The sequence below is a fragment of the Zosterops lateralis genome (assembly GCF_965231275.1).
Source record: "Zosterops lateralis genome assembly, chromosome: Z".
Classification (NCBI taxonomy): Eukaryota; Metazoa; Chordata; class Aves; order Passeriformes; family Zosteropidae; genus Zosterops; species Zosterops lateralis.
Window position 1 is genome coordinate 18475873 of NC_139800.1, and position 22585 is coordinate 18498457.

The following is a 22585-nucleotide window of genomic DNA, read 5'->3' on the forward strand; positions in this document are numbered from 1 at the left end:
AAGGGATAATCTGCTGGTAAAGAGATTATTTGTTAAATTTCAGTTTAAATTATAGGATAGAACAAAAAGTACTTACATGAAAAACTGTCCCAAAAATTTTATATATGTGCAGAAAATACGATCTTTCCTTTTTCAAATCTTTTTCACACCAAATTTCTTTTAGACTAGTGATTGCAATTTTTTTTTCATTTAAAATGTAAATATTCTGCTGTGTTTATGATTGTCTGTGAATAACTTTACATATTGCTTAACTCGGATGTTGCCTCATAATCTTCAGAAATAACGAAGTTGACTGTCCAGCCTAGGGGCATGCCAAGTAGAGATGTTACCCACATCTGAGCTTTCCTCAAGAATTAAATTTCATGAAAAATTGATCATCTAAAAAATCAGTGATAGACATTTAGGAGTTTGTTTTGACTTTAAAAACTAGATTTATCAAGCTATATGTATTTTTTCTAGTCTATCTGAATTCTGAATGGGAAGTATGTTTTATTTTACCGTTAGTCATGATATACCTCTCATAAATCTCATCTAGAACTTGAAAAGTGAGAAAAATCCTTAGTTGATGATTAAAAATATAACCTGGCCTATCGGGGAAGGGGTATCACATACATGTCTGACAGCTTGGCTGTGACACTGTATGTTTCATTACCATGGACATTGTGTTACACATCATTCCTGCGACCTTCATGGTGTTATGAAGTTAGTATAAAACTGTGTTACAGCTGAACATTCAAGATCTACCAAACTGATTAACTTTAGCAGTTACACCTTCTTCCTCCTGCTCACTCCTTTAATAATCTCCCCTCCAAACAATAAAATTGTGTATATTTAAATGAAGATTTTCTTACCAGGCCTCTACCAGCTTTACCCTCTTCTAAAAGCAGGTCAGAGATGTCTATATGAGACTTCTTTATGGCTGGTGTTCTTCACATGTAATAGATATAATCTGTCCAGTTCCCAAAAATTTCATTCAAAATGCTATTTACTGCTGTCAAAATGCCTGAAATAGAAAATTTCACATGTAATTTCAGGGAAGTTATAGAGCTGTAATAACCTGGCTATAGGAATACAACTATATGTTTAGCTGTAGAATATTTAATTATTGCCCATAGGAATGGTGGGGGGGTGGAGGTGTCCATCTGCAGAAATTTAAAGGATAAGCTCTTAGAACTCTCCATGTACCAAGCAAAATTTTACAGTACTATTAATCCAATAGGTTTTCTCCAGCATACACACTTCCCTTTGATTGCAAAACCACATTGCTACTTTTTAATTAAACATTCTTTTCGGTAATGTAGAGCTCAGGAAAGGTTCTGGACTGCTAGTCTAGTGCACTGAGATCCTTATTTAGCCACAAACAAACAACCAAACTAAACCAAACCAAAGAAAAAACCAAAACACACACACAAACACACACACACACACACACACACACACACACACACACAAAAAAAAAAAAAAAAAAAAAAAAAAAAAAAAAAAAAAAAAAAAAGCCATTGCAGGAATAATTATTAAAACAGACTTCCTCGTACTGTTTCACTGTTGCACCCCAGAGGGACCCAGGTTATAATGTAGTTCAATCTGTGATACATGTCTCTGAAATATGTGGATTCTCCTTCTATACTATGCTACCACAGTATTAATGAAATAATACTGCTCTGCTGGTACTGAAGAATAATCAGGCAGACAGGAAATCTTCTTCTAAATAACACAGAATATGTTACAAAAATTAATTTGGGTTCTTGAAAACAATATCCCTCCTATTCCCTCATTGTAAGCTCAAAATTTGTTAATACTGTGTGGTTTTGATCTGCTGTTAAGTTTCTCTTGAGTTTCTCAAAGGAAGTGGGCTTGGCATTTTACAGTTGCCTGGGAAGCACTGCCCATGCTTATGATTCCACAGAAATATTTTTAGTATGATGGAAAGCTCTCCATCACAAATAGCTGCTCTTAAACCAGCTCCTTCTTAAGACTTGAAGCACTGTCTTCAAGCAGTTTCCTTCTGCCGAGGCGCAGATCTAAGAAACGAAACGAGTTCCTCACTTTCTTAATTCTTACCAATAGCAAAAAAAAAAAAAAAAAAAAAAAAAAAAAAAAAAAAAAAAAGCGTGGTTTGGTTTTTTTGGTTTTTTTTTTCCTCTGCAGTGACATATTAAATCGATCCTAAAGAACACAGACAATGTGTCTAAGACACTCCAGAAGGCTGTTGTGAGCAGATGTCTGAGGACGCCTTCCGCCCGTTCCCGAAGCGCCCGGGGCGGATCTCAGCCCCGGCTGCCCCAGCGCCGCCTGCCAAATCCGGCCGAGCTACTCGCCTCTGTGCTCGGGACTCCCAAACCTGTTTATCACACCTCTTCCACTGGGCTCGGCGCGACCTATTCTATCATTGTTAGAACTAAAGAAAGCCACTGACCCCTGCCCGAGCAGCACCTCGGGCTGCCCTGGCCGCTTCCCGCGCCTTTGTCGCCTCAGACCCGTCCTGCCGTCACCGCTCCCCCACCCGCCCTTCCTCCTCTCCTCTACTCCCGGCTGAGGCAAACGAGGCCTGTTACAAGCAGACAGTGAAGAGGAAACTCTAGAGGTGCTGAAAGGAGAATATATTAGAGTGTATCTAAAACTCCTAAAGCGCCCTGCGAGCCCCAAACACACTACCGGGGTGCCGCCTCGCCTCCTCCCTCAGACCGGGCTGAGCGCAACTTGCCCACGCAGGAGAAAAACAGAGGTGCCCTCAGGATTTTAGCTCAGCTTCACCTGTTTTAACTCACAGACCTGCTTCTCATGCTTTATAACGACTGCTTATAGCTTTCCTTTTCGAGTCTTAACATTATCTGGTAGGGAATATTTAGCAGTGTGTAAGTGGGTCCCCCCTCTGGAGGTGATGGAACAGTCCGTCGCGTTCCAGGCGCCGGCGCTCCGCGTTTAACCCTTTCGTGCCGGTCCCGAAGGATCCGCCTGGCGGAGGGGGGCGGGATCCCGGCTCGGGAATGCTGCGCTGGAGCCCGCGGGCGGGGCAGGGCAGGGCAGTGAACGCCCTTCATACAGGCGGTGCGAGGCGAGGGCACCGACCACCCACGCGAAAAACGGCCTTAAATGCCGTCCGATAAAGTCATCCAACATGTCTTCTTCGTACTGGTGTGGAAACGTGTGACAGTGTTTAAATACTGATCGGGTAAACGAGTGTGTGGAGAGGAGTGATTTCTTTTTTGTATGTTTGTGTGCTGCTTTGCTTGTTTTTACGATTCTCCGTGGGGAATTTGGCACACCTGTAGAGACGGCCCCGCCTGTCCCAGGTGAGCGGTGTCCCCTCCTGCAGACAGAGCAGGAGTCAGTGCTCTCCTCAGGGGGCCCGGGCAGTGTCAGTGCTCTCCTCAGGGGGGCTCGGGCAGTGTCAGTGCTCTCCTCAGGGGGGCTCGGGCAGTGTCAGTGCTCTCCTCAGGGGGCCCGGGCAGTGTCAGTGCTCTCCTCAGGGGGGCTCGGGCAGTGTCAGTGCTCTCCTCAGGGGGGCTCGGGCAGTGTCAGTGCTCTCCTCAGGGGGCCCGGGCAGTGTCAGTGCTCTCCTCAGGGGGCCCGGGCAGTGTCAGTGCTCTCCTCAGGGGGGCTCGGGCAGTGTCAGTGCTCTCCTCAGGGGGGCTCGGGCAGTGTCAGTGCTCTCCTCAGGGGGGCTCGGGCAGTGTCAGTGCTCTCCTCAGGGGGGCTCGGGCAGTGTCAGTGCTCTCCTCAGGGGGGCTCGGGCAGTGTCAGTGCTCTCCTCAGGGGGGCCCGGGCAGTGTCAGTGCTCTCCTCAGGGGGCTCGGGCAGTGTCAGTGCTCTCCTCAGGGGGGCTCGGGCAGTGCTCTCCTCAGGGGGCCCGGGCAGTGTCAGTGCTCTCCTCAGGGGGCTCGGGCCGGTACGGGGAATCGCGCTGTGGAAAGGAGACAGAGGAGTCCTGCAGCTTTATTGGCAAGATGGGAGAGCCCGCCGGGACAGTCCTCCTCTCGAGGGTTCGGAGGGCAAAACCTCCTTTTCTCCCGAGCTCCTGGCACACAGTGCCCTTTTCCTCTCCCCACCGGCTGAGTGCTGGGAAGGTAGAGCCTTCCCACACCGCCTGACACACATCCCTGCTGGAACCTGCCATTTACCACAAAGTTCAGAAGCTGGTGCTGGTGCAGACTCTTGCCTTTTCAGGAGCCGAGCTGTCCGGGCTCTGTAACAAACCTGTGTCTTGAAGTCACTAGATATATTGAGACCCAGATTTCAAAGACCTTAACACTCGTTCCTTCACCCATAGAATTGCTGGTAAAGCCATTAGCACACATCTCTCCTCTCAGGAACTCTTCAGCAGTAACTGGAGAAATGGAGGTGTCCTGACCATGAGAGCTGAGGCCCCAACCTGCCTTTCCCAATTTAAACACTTAAATGTCAAAATGGTACCTGGTTTTGACATACAAAAAGCTGTGGAGAGTAAAGAAATTGTTAATTTTGTACTTACTTTTTAAAATAATGTAATGCAAAGGGCGATTTAGCTGAAATTTCCATTTTTTGTCTTTTTTTTTTTTTACTATTCATTATTTCTCTGTTCCTGCTTCTCCTTAATTTCAAGTGGCAATTCAATCCTTGGAAAAGTTTTTGTTAAACAAAATAAAGGCATGTCAAAAACCCTATTATTTTGTTCTCAATTCTTAGTCTCTTCAGTCTATTGCCATATGAAATACTAGAAACTCCATTTCTCTTCACATTATCTCCTAAGGTCCCAGTACTGGATCCCTATTGTGTTTACACTGTTGTTAATGCCTGCAATTAAATGTTTTCCTTTCAGTATCTTCCATCTTTGACAAAATTTTCAGGTCAATATTCCTTCTCAGAACCATGCTTTTTCCTTTCTTTCTCTTTTATTCCCTGATTCTGACAGGTTAATGACATGAACCATATTGAGCTGCATGGCAAGAGCTATTTACCTTTTTTTTAGGAAGAAGGGAAGGAATTTAGCTCAAACTAAATGCAGGAGGAAATTGGTAATTTTACTCCAGCTTATTAAAGTTAATCCAAGTTATTAATTGTTAGGCCATTGCTGGTAGCAAGGAATATGTGGAAAGACTTCTGGCAGAAAAACTTTTGCAAGTTGCCCAAGTGCAGCGGATGTTTTTCTAGAAGCCTGCCAAGTGTTATGAAAGGATCTACAACTTTTAGTTCCTTGTCTGTTTAAGACCAAGCAAAATAAGTTACTTGTGCTGGTGTCAGACAAATCATGTATATTGATATCATATTTTCCTTTAACATACTAGATATTAGAATATTCAAATTTATTGCAACTGCATAACTTCTTGTCTGAAAAGTGTTTTGCACTTTCAGTTTATGTTTCAATATCAGGCCTGGCTATCTAATCTAGAAAGAACACATGGTGTACAACTGCAAACATGGTCTTCAAAAGTGAAAGGAGAAGGAAAACTCATTTTGCAAAATAACAAAAATAAAATGCAAGATTTTGTTTAAAACAGTGGAAATGAGTAATGTCTGCTTTTGCTTAGAGTTGGATGAGTTCTTACAGTATAAAGTAGGGTATTATACTCACCTAGTGAATTTTGTTGTTTGCTTGTCTTCAATCAAATGTAGAGCCCTCCTTTTCATAGGAGAAAGTGTTGTGAGCACTGGGAATTTTTGAAGTGGAGTTTGATTCTGTTGATCTCCTGACACCTCTCTAGTAGAAATGTGCTTTTTACTCAAACACTGCAGTCTTGCAAGATGGCTACAATTCTTTGGATTTTGTTGTTTGCTTGTTTTGGGGTCTTTGCATGTGGAAGTTCTACTTGAACATGAGGAAGAACTTCTTTACTGTGCAGTGACCAAGCACAGGAACAGGTTGCCCAGAGAGATTGCGGAATCTCCCTCACCTGAGATATCCAAGCTGGAGACACTCCTGTGCCCTGCTTGAGCAGGGACGTTGGACTAGGTGACCCTCTGTGGGCCCTTCCAACCTGACCCATTCTGTGATTCTGTGAATGTATTTAGGTATGAAAATACACAGAAAAAAAAGCCCTTGAATGCTACATTGATTTGTGAAGATAAAAATGACACTCTTTAATAGCTGAAGTCTATTTGAAGTACATACACTATGATACCTCAGCTGCCCAAAATTTCTGAGAATAGTTACCATGTCCCTCTAATGTCACTGAAAATACCAATATAGCTTTTAAATATTAGCCCCACTGGCTGTAAAATTTGTCTTGGAATTATTTTTTTCCTTTACTATTTCCCTTACTATTGCATTAGATTTACTGCTTTAATGTTACAAGAGAGGATAATAAGCGTTGGAAATCTTTCTCTGTTCTTTGAATGCTTACCCCATAGATATGTTTTTTCCAATAGTGCCTTCTTGTCCTTGTTTCAAGAGTTGAGCAAATTGTGCCCAGTTATTTTATTTCCCTAAAATAATTATGCTGTTTTGGTGGCTCATTAATTTGCAAGAACCCCATTATTTGTAATGAATCTTTACTCCAGATGACAGTTAGGGAACAGTTTCTAGTTTTTCACCACCAAACATGACATTTATGACATTCAAAAACGTATACTGAATGTTTTGGTCCAAGGAAGTGAAAGGTTAAAAGAGATCCTAGGTGGTTGTTTTGAAAGTACTCTGATGTAAATTCCAGCCTCTTATCTGGAAGGTAGTTGATCTCTGGGCATGAAGACTTAGATAAAGCAGGTAGTGTGCAATCCATCAGTCGAAGTTCAGTCGGGAAGCTGCTCTCACGCTCATGGAGCTCGGCCGTGTCCCGGGCAGCAGGGCTCTTCCCCACTAGATGGTGGTAGAGGAGCAGCTCTGGCTTCCCTGTTTTTAGAGCAGCAGGTTCACCTCCGGCGGGTTCACGTTCCCACCCGTGAATTATCTCGTGGAAGTACTTTCAAACAAGCTTCTTCCTTTTTTTGTAAAAAGTGAAGACTCTGGTAAGATTTTGAAGAAAGTATAACTTTACAAAGAGAGAGGAAGTATTCGAGTCACTCAATGATTGTGCAAACTTATTAGGACACTTTGGAGAAACATCTGTTTCAGAAATTTCACGTTCTAAATGGCATGAGTTAGACAGTCTTTTGTCTAACTCAAAGAGAAGGGTTTAATTCAGCACATAGCAATCTATCGATCCATATGGCATAAATGATTCTGTGGAAGATCTTAGTTTTATCAGAGGGATATCTGTGGAACTGTTTTTCACTTGTAAAGACAGCAGCAAAACTAGAAGCTGTGAATATATTTAGAAACAGGTAGGTAGTTGTATCAAAAATATATAAACTTTAAGCAACTGGATGGTGAGGGCTGTGGGAAAATAATGATGCACATGAAACATAACTGATAGCAATTAAAAGTATCACCATTCCTTCTCACCTGTGGAACTGAGTTTTTTCAAATAAACAGGTAAAAATCCTCCTCAAATGAGTAATTTTATAAGTGTAGACTGGCTGCAAAAGAAATCCTCCACAGTTCTTGCTCCCTAGTGCTTTCCATGCTCCTTTCTCTGATCCTCTGTATGTTATCTCAGTGCTTACTCCCCAGGCCTGGTTCTTCTAAAAAGGTGTGGGTTATCTGAGATATAGACTGCAACCATGAAAGTATAGCAAATGGAAAATAGGAACATTGAATAATAAAGTTAATTAGGAAAGCCTTTGTTTGTTAATCATTAGTGAGAGGCTAAGAAAATTGCTTACAATAGTTCAGCAAATCAAAAAATAACTTCACTCACTGCACTAAACAATTTAAAATTGGCCTTTGTGACTGTCCTTGTCAGCATCCAGTTTTAATTCCTGCAATAGTAAGTTGTGAAAACATCCTGGTACAGTTGTTGCTGTTAGAAATAGGCAGGAAGTAAGACATTTTAGGAAACGAGATTTTCCCATACAACTTTTTGTTGTCAGTACGATTATGAATATTTGATACCAAAACACCTTGGCTGAACCATAACAGTTCAGACCTTCCTACTGACTTTCTTGACAGACACCTTGATGTTGTCACTCATCCTGTCATACTGTATCTCTTGTGAATGTTCAAATGTTTTTTTCACAACATTGATTATTATCTCATCTTTACAGGTAGTAAAAATTCTTTTTCTTGAGAAATCTTTGATCATTTTTCTCTGCTACTATTGTCCTGAGTAGGATCAGATGACATACTGGTGACATGTTCTCCTTATACTGTAGCTTCCACATTTAGAAGCACTGATAGGGTTGCATTAGTGGATGAAAAATAAATAGCACAAAAATCACTTAAGGATATTTCATTAACGTTGTGGCAGGTATTTGCTGGAACTTCTACATATAATTTAATTTTCCCTTTCAGCTTGAGCGATACAGGTGCTTGGATATAAGCTTTCACAAAATGATCATGTCCACCTTTTTTCTCTGGGAATATATTTTTTTAAATACTTTTTTTTCTGATGCTCTACCTAGTTGTCACAATAATTTCTGCTTCTCATCCAGTTTCTATCTTTATTTTTATTACTTACTGTAGTGTTGCATTTGAGAAAGAATAATTCAAAAGACATCTAGACATACCCAGGAAAACAAGAAAAAAAATGTTTCAAAGTTTTGTTTTTGAAGTAAAGGAGTTTTGGAACCACAGTCTTAGACATCAGTTTTCCAAACATGAAACAGATAAATTTAGCAAAGAAAGAAAAATGAACATAAACTTTAGAGCAAGTAGGTTAAAGAAATAGTAAAGCAACAACATTAAAAATCTATTTAGCATAGAAAGTTGTTTGTGTTGAGCATATACGTGATTTTTACATATTTTAATTATGTTTGTCACCTTCTGCCAAATTTGTTTGTATCAGGAGTTAACTGACATTTAAAAATATATTTAGTGTTAGAAAATATATAGAGTATTCTATATATGTATTAAGAGTTGAATCCACGAAGATTACATGTAATAGAAAAATTAAAAGCTAATCTAGAGTGGTCCAAGAGATTTATGACAAATTATTGGACTCTAGAAAGCCAAGTTCATGCTTCCCTCTTAACTAGTATTTATCCGTGTGTCCATTATTTGCGTGTTTCAATATATTTTTTACTAACTTGCTTGCAGTGAACATGCAACTTTCTAGGCTGTAGTTACAGGTATACTGGGAAAAAATTAATAATAGTAATTTTATTTCATGATAGTTTCATTGTGATACAGGAAGTATGGGAGTTTTACAGTTGAGAAAAAGAAAAATTATTTAGAGTTTTGTCTTGAAATAAGCAGGTAATATCAACTCAAGTAAAGTGACAAAAGTAATGACTTCATGGAAAATTTATACAGAAATTCACTGAGGGGCAAGACAGTCAAAGGCATTTAGAATCTAATTTAGTAATCATTGTGATATGTAGAATTGTTGTTATGTATTATAATAAATAGCAATATTATCCCTCAGGACTAAAATCTAGTTTATACTCTTCTTCAATGTGATTTGAATCCCCATCTTTAAGACCAGCAAATGTGCATTGTGTTTTATAATGTATTCTTACAAACTCCATAAATACAACAATGAATTAATTCTTCTCATCTAGTGTCTATTCTGTTTTATATCTAGCTATTTGGACAAATGAATAAACCTCCCCATCATGTTTCCCTCTTAAGTAGACTCAGAACATGCAATTGCACACATAATAATTTTCTTATACAATTAAGAGAATCTGATAATCTACTGATTATTTTGTGTATTCATGATAAACACATATATAGTTTATTTCCAGTTTGAAACCAAAATAGTATTTACTTGTACTTTCGTTAGCCTTGACAAAGTAAATTTTTCCATTAAAAAAAAAAGAAATTTATTAGAATAAAGATAGATCTATCTGTAAAATGACTGTTGTAGTGTCACTGTGATATTGCTGAACTGGCTATTGAGAAAGGGTATATCTTTTTCAGACCCAGTCACTGTTACCTGTTGAACAGTATCGGTGCAAAGCTTGGAATTTTCTTGCCAACAGCATTTTGACTTGGGCAATTTCAACTACCTGGAAGCTATATAATGTGAGATTTCTAGTTAGAAACCTTCAGCCCTGTTGAATGAGAGTTGTATTCACACTAGAGTGGTTCACTCCTGTCTCATTTTCAACCCCTTGCAGTGCTTTAACAGAAGCTTCCCTTCTGTCTCTTCAATGCTTCTTGCTGCTGTTGGTACTGCCAGCTTCTCTGCTTTAACTCCAGGGGTCTGGCCCATTCATTTATTTAATCACAGCTAATTTCCAGTTTTCTACTCTGAGGTGTAGACTCTGTTTTCTAAGCCTCACTCTTGATTGTTAAAAAATCTGTGGTGTTTGTATGAAAGCGAATATACATGTTGTTGTTTATAATAGTTGCTTGTTAGTACAGAATGCCAGCAATCTGTATTGATAATGAGTCAAAAAACAACCCCCTCACCCTAAATTGCTTACATTTTAAATAGACAGCCAAGGGAAGAAGGATTGAATGGGAAATAATGGAAGAGTAGAACAACTCAGTTTAATGCGTATCTTGCCATGCTGTTTGTTCTTTATTTTTTGCCTTATCTCTCCTTAAAAATGGAGAGTATTTTTTTTTCCTACTAGTTTTTGAACTGACAAGGGGATCTGACTTCCATGGGCCTTTAAGGCTGACATACAGATATTAAAAAAAAAATCCAAGTAAATACATTTAACAAGTTATTATTTTGATTTTGGAGAACAAATCTATACACATTAGTAGACCAATGTTATTTCAACAGATTGTTCTAGTGCACCAGCAGTTACTTTACTGTTCACTATAGGATTTTTTCAAAGGCACAAATTCTTCCAAATAAGTGCTTCTAAGATTCAGGTGTGCTTCTAAATTGTGTCAGTTTCTGCTAATACAGTTTAGAACAGATTAATTCTGATAATAGAAAGCTTCACAGAAAAGGGTGAAAACAGCTTACAGTTGTCTTTAAGCATCATTTACAGCCTGTGATATGCCCTAAGTGGATAAGACTTCAGATACAAGGTCCATGGGCAGGATGTACCCACATGTGTTTCTATCTAGAGTGGTTTTCATATCTAGACTCTTATGTAATCATATAAAAATGTTGAGGAAAACTTCCCCAACAAAGTCTCAGGAAAGGTTAATGGTACAAATACTGCTTTCTTTCTTGCACAAATGAATCACTCAGTGGGCAAAGTACAGCCTCAGCTGGAGTAAAAAAGTTTAATTTGCATACTGAATGTCTGCAGTGCTGAACAGCTCCCAGAATATGGAAGAACAATATATTATGTCTTTTACTCAGGAAAAAGTTTATTTGAAAATTATGTGTCTTAGTAGCTACTGCGGACAGTGTGATTTCTTTCTATCTGATCAACAAAAGAGCCTAATAAATAACATCATACTGCTTTATTTTCTATTTCACTATCTAAGTGTGTATCCTGCTAGGGAATTTTGTGGCTTGATATGTGGGTTTTCAGAGAAAATTCTTGCTCATAGTTCTGGAACCATTTAATTTTTCTAAGTTTCCCTATTCTGATTCTGAGTAGCTATTGCATCACATGTAACAGATGCGCTGTAGTATTATTGCCAAATGATATTATTTATCTCTTAAAATGTTCATAAATGATTCATTGAACAAGACATAAAAATAAATACAATAAATTACATAACACATAAGAACAATATTCAAATTGAGGTGTACTTTCTAGAAAATACACATTTTAAATTATATTATTTACATGTCTTACTAACACAGCAATAATGTATCCTCAAAAAAGAACAATGGGCTTAAAAGGTTTTCTTGTTCAGGTGTAAATGACCTTAAGGAAAAAATTAATGAAAATGTAAGCAAACCTTTATAATTATACCAGACAGTCCATTAATTTTTTCTGGTATAACTTAAAAGTACAGATAAATAAACCAATTAAAAATATTTTTTCCTAAGGCAATAACAACCTAATAATATAAATATACTTTGACACTGAGATAAGCGTTTGGTGATAGGATGATAATGATATTAACACAGCTGGGCAACTTCTCAGCATTATTGAGGTGCTGAAAAAATTTTACTCTAAACTTTGCACTTTCTATTTTTAGAAAAGTTCTATTATCCTTAATATTATTATTTTTTAATGTGGGTGATTTGTTTTAGTGCTATGCATTCACCAGGTTTAAAAACCATGCTGTCATACTGCACTGTTGGGGAACCCAGTTAGTGATACATCCATTTGAGAAGTGACAAAAAAAACCCAAATTAAGCTGATAAAAATCATCTGTTTGGCATAACAGTTGTTAAGTCTCGTGATTCAAATATGAATATAGAATATGAAACCTTATTAGGAATGACAGTCAAAGAAGAGGAGTAAGATCTTATTCCATATATTGAGGCACATAGGCTTGCTTGGAGTGGCAGTATCTGTAAAGTCCACCGTGGTGATAAAAGAGAAGAATCACAAAGGTGCTTTTGTGGTCAGTCAGGATGAAACATCAGGCAAAGATGATGAGGCAGATGAAATAATTTCAGACTAGGCTGAACTTTGGTAGAAGTACAGCAAAATGCAAAATATTAACAAGGTCTTGGGATGTGCTGACCACATTTGTTATTTCAGCCCTAAGAAGGAAGACAAGGTGAAATGCATCTGGTGTTGAAATTGTCAGTACAGAGTTCTGGGAGAATTTGAAAATGAAAAACAACACTGATGATTGTGGTAATGAAATGATAGAACTCATGATTTTTAGAATGAGAATAAAAATCCCATTAGTAAAAAAATCCCATAGTCAAGGATCAAAATGGAACAAAGATCTCAGGATGCCAGCACATCCTTAGAAAAAATATTAACAACATTAAAGACAGAAATATTTCAAAGTTAAGAAGCTTGGAATAATAAAACAAAAAATGTAGGATTACACATGACAGATTTGCAAAGAAGGATGAGAGAGTATTAGTAGCTGTCCTGAATATCCATCAGAACTGGCATACTACAAGCCAATAATCTAGCACAATGTTTAGAGGTTTAAATAAAAGTATCTTCAGTAAGATATATGAAGTATGTTCATTGTGCTTGAAACTGAAAAAGACTAAAAAGGAGTGGAGTTTTTTTTCAGTTTTGATGACTGTATTTCATTAAAGTGTTGGACAGCTCAAGAATCAGCAGAGAAAAACATGATGCAAAATGTGATACCGTAAGAAGAAACATGCTGGAGAACATGATATGCCTAACAAGTTGAAAAAAATGAACTTCACAAAAATATGAATGAACAAAATAACATAAAATTAATTCTTGCTGTACAAGTAAAGGTAGGATGGCTTGTGTTCACACATGTAAAGTGTATCTGAAAATGGGAAGGCAAACACCAGTGTTTGTTCTGAGAGAAAAATCAGACCTCAATTTGCAGGAAAAAAGATTCATGCTAAGCATTAAACAGAAAAAAAACCAAAGAAAAACAAAGCCAGTATTTTCACAATTTGATAATTAAAAGTAGAAGGCCTGGACAGATTGTAATATCTTTATCACTGAAGATTTAAGGACAGGGACTGTGAACAGTTTAGATCTTGTCTTTGGGCAAGAGAATGGACTAAATCAGTTTCCTTCCAATTCTTTGTGGTTCTTATATTCTTTACAGAATGAAGTCAGCTGTGAGAAAAAGGCACAAAGAGTAGCAGGTTAAATGAACATAAATTTCATCCAAATTATTGTCCTCTATTAATGAAGGTAGAGATTTGCATTGTTATTTTAAAAGATCTCCATTTGTAGCTTCCAGTTAGAATATAAATTTGCAACAAAGAAAAAACAAATTTCATTTCTCTAATGAGACATTGATGATAGTAATTTTTTTATAAGTTATATTCTGGAGCTAAAGGGATTTGTACCTATAGGAATGTATTTCATGTAATTCCACAGTAACATAAGGAAGGTAAAGTCTAACCCTTTTTAGGAAGGACTGATTTGATTTTAAAACCCTTCAAATTGTAGCTCTTGTGAATTAATTTCTTTCTAATGAGTCTGCATTAGGCATTAGCTGCAGAGCATGACTTGTAGATGTGAGCTCAATGGATATCTTGAGTCTTGTCTTGACTCCGGAACTACATGGAAAAATACTAAACTATGTTAAATAAAATTTCAAGTATGGAGATAGACTTAAGAACCCTTTTTTTTTTTTCTCCATTTACACTGAGTACATTAGTCAATAATAAATTTTATAATGATTGCTTGTTTGGTTGGTCACTTGAGTTTTTTTGTTTGGAGGTTTTGGTTTGGTTTGGTTTTGGGTTTTTTTTTTCCCCTCCAGACTACAGCAACTCATAGATGATAAAAGTCTTTCTCAAGTTGAGAACTGTAAGGAGTTTGTTATCAAAGTTGGTTTTGATTAATTTATTTGCTTTAGATGCTCTCTGTAACAGAAAGGTATGAGCTACAGTTCAAACACTATAAGGGTGGTGGAATAGCTGTGATGGTTGAGAGACATAAGCAAACACTGAAAATCAGGGGTTGTAGTTTTTTAACTCCAGTGTTAGTGGTGATGACTTTATCATGTAGGCAGGAATTGGAAGCAGCTGCCAATTCGTCTGCTTTCTTTTCTTGTGTGTTTTGGGTGTATGCAGTTTCAAATAACACACTTCAGTGTCTTCTGTCTTTTAGTTAAGGTATAGATTATGATGATGGTATAGGTTTGGTCTGTGTGTTTGATGCATTTGCTTGATGAGTTGTTCAGAAATTATAAGCAGCCTGACACAAAATCCAATATTGTTAGCAAAAATCTCCTGTGCACTGAAAAGGAAATAGAAGTAGGTTCTAAAGAGGCTAGAATGGCTTTCATGAGCAGCTTTTGTTCCAACAAGCTGTTACAATTTAACTCTTACATTGTAGAACACAACTTTGGTATGTTTGTGATATTAGCAAAACAAAAAGCATTCTGGGGTCACCACCAGAATGAAAACTCATATTTTTCAAGTACATTACTTTTATTTCTTCCACTTAATATTTTCCAATAAAAGGAAATCAAGACTAATGAGATTGTATTTCTTTGTATAGTTGGGCCTTCTACCTATGGTGATCATTTGAAGCAATCATCTAAGTGGCAATATTTAAGTAATTTTGTATTTTATTTTTAATATAGGAAGAGGATATACCTTGAAGGTGTTCAGGAAAACATTTTCTATAGAATTATGTGAACTATAAATCTCAGTGCTGTTGTTTTATTCAAAGTGAAAAAGAGAAAAAGACACAATTCTCATGTAATACTAATTCAATTTTTAATTTAATGCAGTAAACCCAACTGCTGCCTATCTCTAGAAGTTTTATTACTAGCAGCTGTCCTGATTCATTGGATTACAGATGCATAGGAAAGGTGATTTCTGTCTTCACTTCAGCAAAATTCACAGCCTTTTTTGCCCAACAATCATCTGTGCCTTTCAGGTATTTGTTGTCTCCTCTTGTCCCTGAGAATGGAAAAAATCTTGTAACAGAGCAATTAAATAACGTTTTTTAACAATTCTTCTTCATATCTTTTCCCATGTTACTTACAATAACAGTATTTTGCTCATTTTTTCAGCCATTGTATAGATTGTTTTTTGTATCTTAGTTAATTGTTTATCTGTGGTCCCTTTCCTTGCACCAACCCCATGCATTTAATTTCCTTTAACTGGAAGATGACTGTACTCTTTTTGAAACAGTTAATGTATTTTTGCTCATTATTTAGTGCAATGGATAAGATTTTGGGTGGTAGAAAACCCAGCTAATAATAGTAAACAAGAAAAGAGATACCTTGTAGGACTTCATACCTTACATAATTTGAGTCTTTGACCTGAGAATTTAGCTTATCCTGTTCCTTTTGGGGAAGACTTAGTGTTTTTTCCAGGGACAAAGTTAGCAAGTTTGGGCACACTAATACTTAGCTACATTTGGTTCTAATTAATATGTAAATCCTAAACTTGGGTATAAAAATAGTTAGTGTCTCTGTAGAAAAATGACATGTTTATAAGTAAGCTTTGGCAAACTTTATAAAGTTTTAATTCCCCTCACCATCCTGATTTTCACATGTCCAAATGCTTCTCCTTTAAGGTATTTTTTGCTTAAAAAACTCCTTTCTACAGCACTATTCTACTATTCCATCATATATTGGTTCAATATACATCAGAAAATCAATTAAAAATGCATCTTCATTAGTTTTTTAGTTTTAAGCAACCAGCACATTTACTTGTGTTCTGCTTTGCACAATGGGCTTGGGGAAGACTGAGCCAGTGCCCCAAATGTGGCCGAAATGTGATGGTCACACAGCTCAGGGGACCCAGCCAGGCAGCAGAGTCATGAAGAGCATCTGTCCTCATCACCACTAATTTCACTGCTCTGCCCTGTGTCCCTTGCCAACACAAACAGCACTTGCCTTAATCTTTGATGTAATTGTCCTTGAAGAAATTATTACTGTTGGATGGAATGCAGTAGCTTATGAAAAAATGTAGTTTCTTGTTAAAAAAGACAAAAGGAAAACTTTTATTTGGAAAATATCTGAATCAGAAGTTGTAGCAATTAATCTTCTTTTTCTGTTGAAATTTTTCTTCTTTAAATGAATTTTTAAAATTAATTTAGTGGTGTGTGGTGGTGCTTAAATTCAATTCCAATTGGGTTTTCACTGCTCCAGTTTGGTTTTATAATTTGTGTTTTATAATTTTGTAATTATTACTATTGTTTAAGATGGCCTCTCCTTCCCTCTCCTTCTCTCCTTCTCCCCTTCTCTCCTTCCCCCAGACTTTCCCGCCAAAACCTTGGTTGTCCTGGTAACCCTATCCCATAATAGTTGTTTACCACTTTTCTGTTAAGTGTCAATCTTTAAGTTATATAACTTCCCCACCCCCTCATCATGTATTCCTCCTCCCCAAGTTACTTATTATTGGTTCAAAAGTTGTGCATTCCCTCATTATACGTTGGCAAAAGGTTGTGATTGGTCCCACGCAATCCCACTCCTGTAACCCACTCAATAAAGAGCCGTGGCATTCCGAGGTCAGCGTCTCTCCTCGGAGCGCTGCCTTGGGGACCACGCACCCCTTGGTTGCACACCCTGAGAGTCCCGCCTTTCTATTCTGCGCACTATCCGCACCGTGGTCGGGTTTGCCCACACCTCTGGCAAAGTGGCCCCCTGGTTGTAGTGGCGGCAGGGCTGGCCGGAGCTGCACCCATTGGAGAAGCCGAACCACTGCAGTGGTGTTTAACTGATGTTATAATTTCTTTGAAAATATTATTCTAACATTTTCCTGTTCTTCTTTGCAATAATTCTACTTTGAGGAAAAAACTGTTACAGGCAGTCACTGGGGAAAAAGGAGTCTGGAAGGCTATGAGCTGAGGAAAGGAAAACTTCAGCTCCTGAATGCTTCTGTGTTCCATTGGTGTATTCTCACAATATTTTAACTGAGGCAAGATAATTAATTTTGACCATAAAGCTTCACCATTTTCTTCACATCATCACATTTTAAATATTAGTTATAACATCATACATAACCAATGAATAACCATTTTAAATAAGGTATTTTACTGTAGGACATAACTTTTTGTTTTTCTTGACTGGATTATTTACAGTTGCTTTGAAGTCATTTTGGCACGAGAGGTACTATGGAAATGAAGATGGCAGGTTTTCCTTCTGCTATGTACTGTCATCACAGTACACCTACCAGATATGATTGGGATTGTGGGATGGGAAACAACATCACTTGAAGTTCAATGATGGAATCAATGTCATGACAAATGAGGTTATGAAAATTAATTAATTACTCTGCATGTTCAGTAAAGATTTTCTAAATGTACACACAGAATGATTTTTTTAACATAGTGGAATTGTTTCATTTATTAGCAGCTTGAAAATGTTACCTCCTAGATGTAGGTTCTGAACAGGAAAATAGTATTTTCAGCTCAGTAAGTAGAGGCAGAAATCAGTACATTTGGTTTAGAAAAAAGAAAAATCAGAGAAAAAAAAAGAAAGAACTTTTTTTAAAAGAGAATGTTCTGTGTTATTCACAAAACCTATTTTAAAGTGTTGAAATATTGCAGACTTCAGAGTAGATTTTAAAACAGAAAATCAACCCAGTCTTAATTGCGGGAGCTTTTATCAGTCATTTAATCTCTATCTGTAGCAGTTGAGATGAGTATTTATGACTTTTCTCAAATAGGTTCCAAACCAGAGGGTACTTTTCTTGTTACAAGTTACAAGAAAAGAATAAGTTCACTGGCCATGAATGGTATCACTTTTAGGGTGAAATGTGGTAATGTAACCAAAAGAAGTAATGGTCCTTAGATTTCTTTAAGAGAAGAATAGAGATGATTGTAGCTTACATCACAAGCTGCAGGGAGAATTTTGCTAGAAGTGATTTTACTATTCAGGATACAATTTGGTGAAATCACAGAAAGAAGGTGTCACTTTCTCCTTAATGAGAAGTTTTGCTTCAAGTGCAAATGAAGCTAGAATGTCAAAAAAAATATAAACCTCTAGATATGTTCCTGACAACCCTCAATTCAAAGGCCAGCCAACTTAACATTATGTAGCTTCTCATGTAATTGGCAGAGAAGGTAAAATTCACACTAATTTATAAAAAAAATATAAATTTTTGCTTGCAGGGATGGGCAATTTACTTGATAATTCTATATTTTGTAAGAGAGGTGTAGATATGTGCTCTTTCCATGTGACTATTCCAGTTAAGTAAAGTTTGTCATGGTTTAATCCTGAATGTTTTTTCTGGTTGCTAATAAGGTTTTGACTAATAAATACCTCAGAAATTAAGGTTCTGATCTCTCACATCCCTAGTATCAGTCATGTATGAGCATTAATGATGCTTTTGAAACATAAAAGACCCCCAAATTCCCCCAAAAGTTCTGTCATTCAGAATCTTCATTGTGTTCATTTGTTTATCCTCTGGACTGGAACTTAAATTTGTGGATTCCTGTTATCTGCACTTCTGTTGTAGTCCTCAGTTGTTCCATGACTACTTTTTAGGTTAACCTTGCAGCCTTTAAAAGTCTTTTAAAAAGCCCTTCCTAAATTTTGGGAAATAAACTACCCAGCTATTTGAAGACACTTACCTCAAATAAGTCTAAATAAATAAACTAAAGTATTGGTTTGTTTAATCTTCTTGTATTTTTTAGAGTACTAATGTCCATATTCTGAAATGGGAAATGACCTTTTATTTTTAAAGACAATAACATTTTATTCAAGAAAATGTGATCTCTGAAATCTAAGTTGAAGGTACAATCATTTTCTTCTGTTAATTACTTATTTAGGAAAACTCAAAAGTGAGGATGAAGTAACATCATCTGCAGCACTTCACCTCTACATAACAGTTTGAAATTTCCTCTAGAGTAATTGTTTACTGGTTTTCTTGAAGGTCAGCTCCATTTCTTCCTATCCTCCCACAATGGGACCTACTGTACACAGCCATAGGATAACAATGGTCTCTATTCTCCCAGCAGTTACCAAGGAGACTGAACTAATTAAGAATCATGCACACTGGAAGCACTTTCAGTTAGGGACTGGGAAAAGCAGCAATTGTTCCTGAATAAGAAAAATAATAATCATATTTATCCTTATAAAAATTTGAGTTTGCCTCCCTAAAACTAGTAAGTCCATTTTCACTCTGGAAGTTTAGGTGTCTTCTTGACTACCCAGCTTTCCTACTGGTATGACACTTGTGCCAAAAATGTTGAAAAATTTAATGAACTTCTGGTAAATATTATGACAGAGCAATGTCTTTGAGCTAAAAATCTGTGACAGCTTCTGATCCTGGTGATGTTAACCTCCATGAACTTCAGTGATGTAAGTTAGGGCCCTAAGAACACATTTAGAACACAAATATATTTGTTGATTATGATTATGGCTTTGTATTTAAATCCACTGAAGATTTGTGTATTTTTCTTATTCAAGTGGAATGTTTTATATCATCTCATATTTTGAATGGCAGCTAGTCTAACAACCAGAATGTTAGGAAGTTTTATATTGATATAATTTTAATATAAATTCTAGAACATTTTGCAATCTTCACTGCTTCATTCCATACACTAAGAAAATAGCATTATACAATTTTTTTTTACAGCAAGCTAGTATCTTCTAAATATCTAGTCCTTTGAAATAACTCACCTAGTTGATCAAAGGAAGTCAGTTAGTTGAATTTTCCTGGGTTTCAGCAAAGTTTTCTATACGGTTTCTCATCGTATCCTCCTGGATACATCATGCCATGGGTGAGCAACTGTCTCATGGGTGGGGCAAAAGGGTTACAGTGACTGGGGTGACATCAGACTGGTGACCTGTCACTAGTGCGGTTCCAGAGGGCTCCATCTTCAGGCCTTTGCTCTTCAACATTTTCTCAAACTTGGACACAGGACTGGAAGGGATGCTGAGCAAGTTTGACAATAAAACAAAAATGGGAGGAGCTTCTGACTTTGTCAGAGGAAGAAAGAACATGTGAAAATTGTCAGGAAATGAGCAGGCTGGGCAATCACAAATCATGTGAAATTTAAGGGCAAGTGAAAGATTCTTGCACCTGGAGACTCTGGTTGTGTGTACAGACTGGGGAAGAAAAGGCTGAAGAACAGCACTGTGAAAAGGGACCTGGGGCTCCTGGTCAATGGTGGGTGGAACATGAGCCAGCAGTGCCCTGGCAGCCAGGAGGGCCAACCCTGTCCTGGGGGCATCAGGCCCAGCATGGCCAGCCCGGCAAGGGAGGGGATTGTCCCCTCTGCTCTGCACTGGGGCGGCCTCACCTTGAGTGCTGGGGGCAGATTTGGGTGCCACAAGATGAAAAAAGACATTAACCTCAAGACAGTGTCAAAAGGAGGGTCCCAAGGATGGTGAAGGGTCTGAGGGGAAGCCATGTGAAGAGTGGCTGAGATCACTTGGTCTGTTCAGCCTGGAGGAGACTGAGGGGAGACCCCACTGCAGTTACAGCTTCCTAGTGAGGGCAAGCAAAGGGGCAGGCAGTCATCTCTTCTCTGGGGTGACAGAGACAGAACCCAATGGAGCAGCATGAAATTGTGTTGGGGAGGTTTAGGTTGGAAAATAGAAAGCAGTTGTTCACATGCAGAGAAAGGTGGGGTGCTGGAATAGGCTCCCCAGGGAAGGGGTCACAGCACCAATCCTGGACAAGGCTCTGTGACACATGGTGTGAATCTTGAGGTGTCCTATGCAGAGCCAGGAGTTGGACTCGATGATCCTGATGCATTCCTTCCAACTCAGAACATTCTCTGATTCTGTGAAATAATCCTGAGAAATGGATTAGCTTTTTGTTTATATTTAGATTTATCAAAATCTGGCATTCAAATAAGCAAATAATACTGTTTCTGAAGATTTTGTAGCCAAATCTATGGTTCCATGAAGGAAATAATTACCAGAAATAATATAATTCTATTTATCAACTTTATGAAAATTTAGAAGGCAGTTAGTAAGTATTTTTTAATTGTATTTAATGCTGCAGACAGTAAAGGAGCTTCACCTTGAAAATTGAAAGGAGAGACTCTCTTGAGACACTTGCATGCTGAAATCTTCAAGACAATAATCTCAGCGTCTGAATAGAGCATTAACTTTCTAATCAGACAAGTTTAGGTGGAGTTCAGTGTTGAAGTTCCTCATGATGGTTACAAAAGCCTGCAATTTGCCTTAAGTGAAAATTGCTGAAGAAATATGAAGAGGTGCCATACCTGTGTAATCACACAGAGCATATCTCTACTTCTTCTCAAATCAATGGCAATGTGATTTTAGATACCAATGGAAGGAGAAGTGAGTCAATATTTTCTGAACAGCAAAATTTCTTCATAGAATTTTTTTTAATGTGGCTGTCACATATTACTACAAAGAAAATTTACAGGAAGTATGATAGATCAGTAAAAAGTTATCTAGGGCCAAAACCATGAGAAACAAACTAAAAATGTTTTAGCCAAATAATTTTCTGATGTTCTACATTAAAAAAGTAGGACAACTCTCTTTCCAAGTTTGAAGGTGGAGCCTACTTATATTCAGTGTATATCTTATTATTTTTAGGTAATAATACTAACTCAAAGTAGTGCAAGACTAACCTAGTGCAGTCTTAAAGATGAAAAGAATAATGTAATGTCACAATAGGACAGGAAATAAAGATGCTTGCCTCCAGTCAGAAGGCAGTAGAAATCAGAAGGCTTTATTTACAATTAATTCAGCCCTTTTATAACATGCTTTGCTAAGAAGACATGTTATTGGTCCATAGGACTGACACCTCTCCCACTGACTAAGTAACAAAAATAGCTAACAACACCTGTTATGGGGAAAAAAAAATGTTTACACAAGGTTGTTTCGGGAAAAAGAAAACTGCTGAAAAGTTTCCCTTGAGAAGAGCTAGCAATTCTCAGGCTCAGAAAATATCAGGTCCACCCTGTAACATCTCAGTATCAGTTACTCTTCTGGCAAATAATTTGGATTATGAAGTATTATGATTTTTTGAATGTTGTTTGGAGGATTGGTTGAGATGCTTTGTGTTTATAATTTTTGTTGTAGAGCTGAAACACCAGTTAATTTAATTTGATTAGTTTTACCAATCAATAGGCACACTGTATGAGAAACTAAGACATGCACTTTATGATGGGTTGCTGAACAATTCTTTATTTCTCTTACTGGCTTTTTTAAGTTAATAAGTAGATTGATTCACAATGTACC

General features: G+C 37.6%; 1 long non-coding RNA gene across 1 annotated transcript in view; it reads left to right on the forward strand.

Moving 5' to 3' along the window:
• Window positions 1-3049: 3049 nt before the first annotated feature.
• LOC310922902 overlaps window positions 3050-22585 on the forward strand; it is a 44347-nt gene continuing 24811 nt past the window's right edge. Inside the window, exon 1 of the long non-coding RNA XR_014592513.1 lies at window positions 3050-3172. This is a non-coding gene — a long non-coding RNA (uncharacterized lncRNA). The remainder of the gene's footprint in view (window positions 3173-22585) is intronic.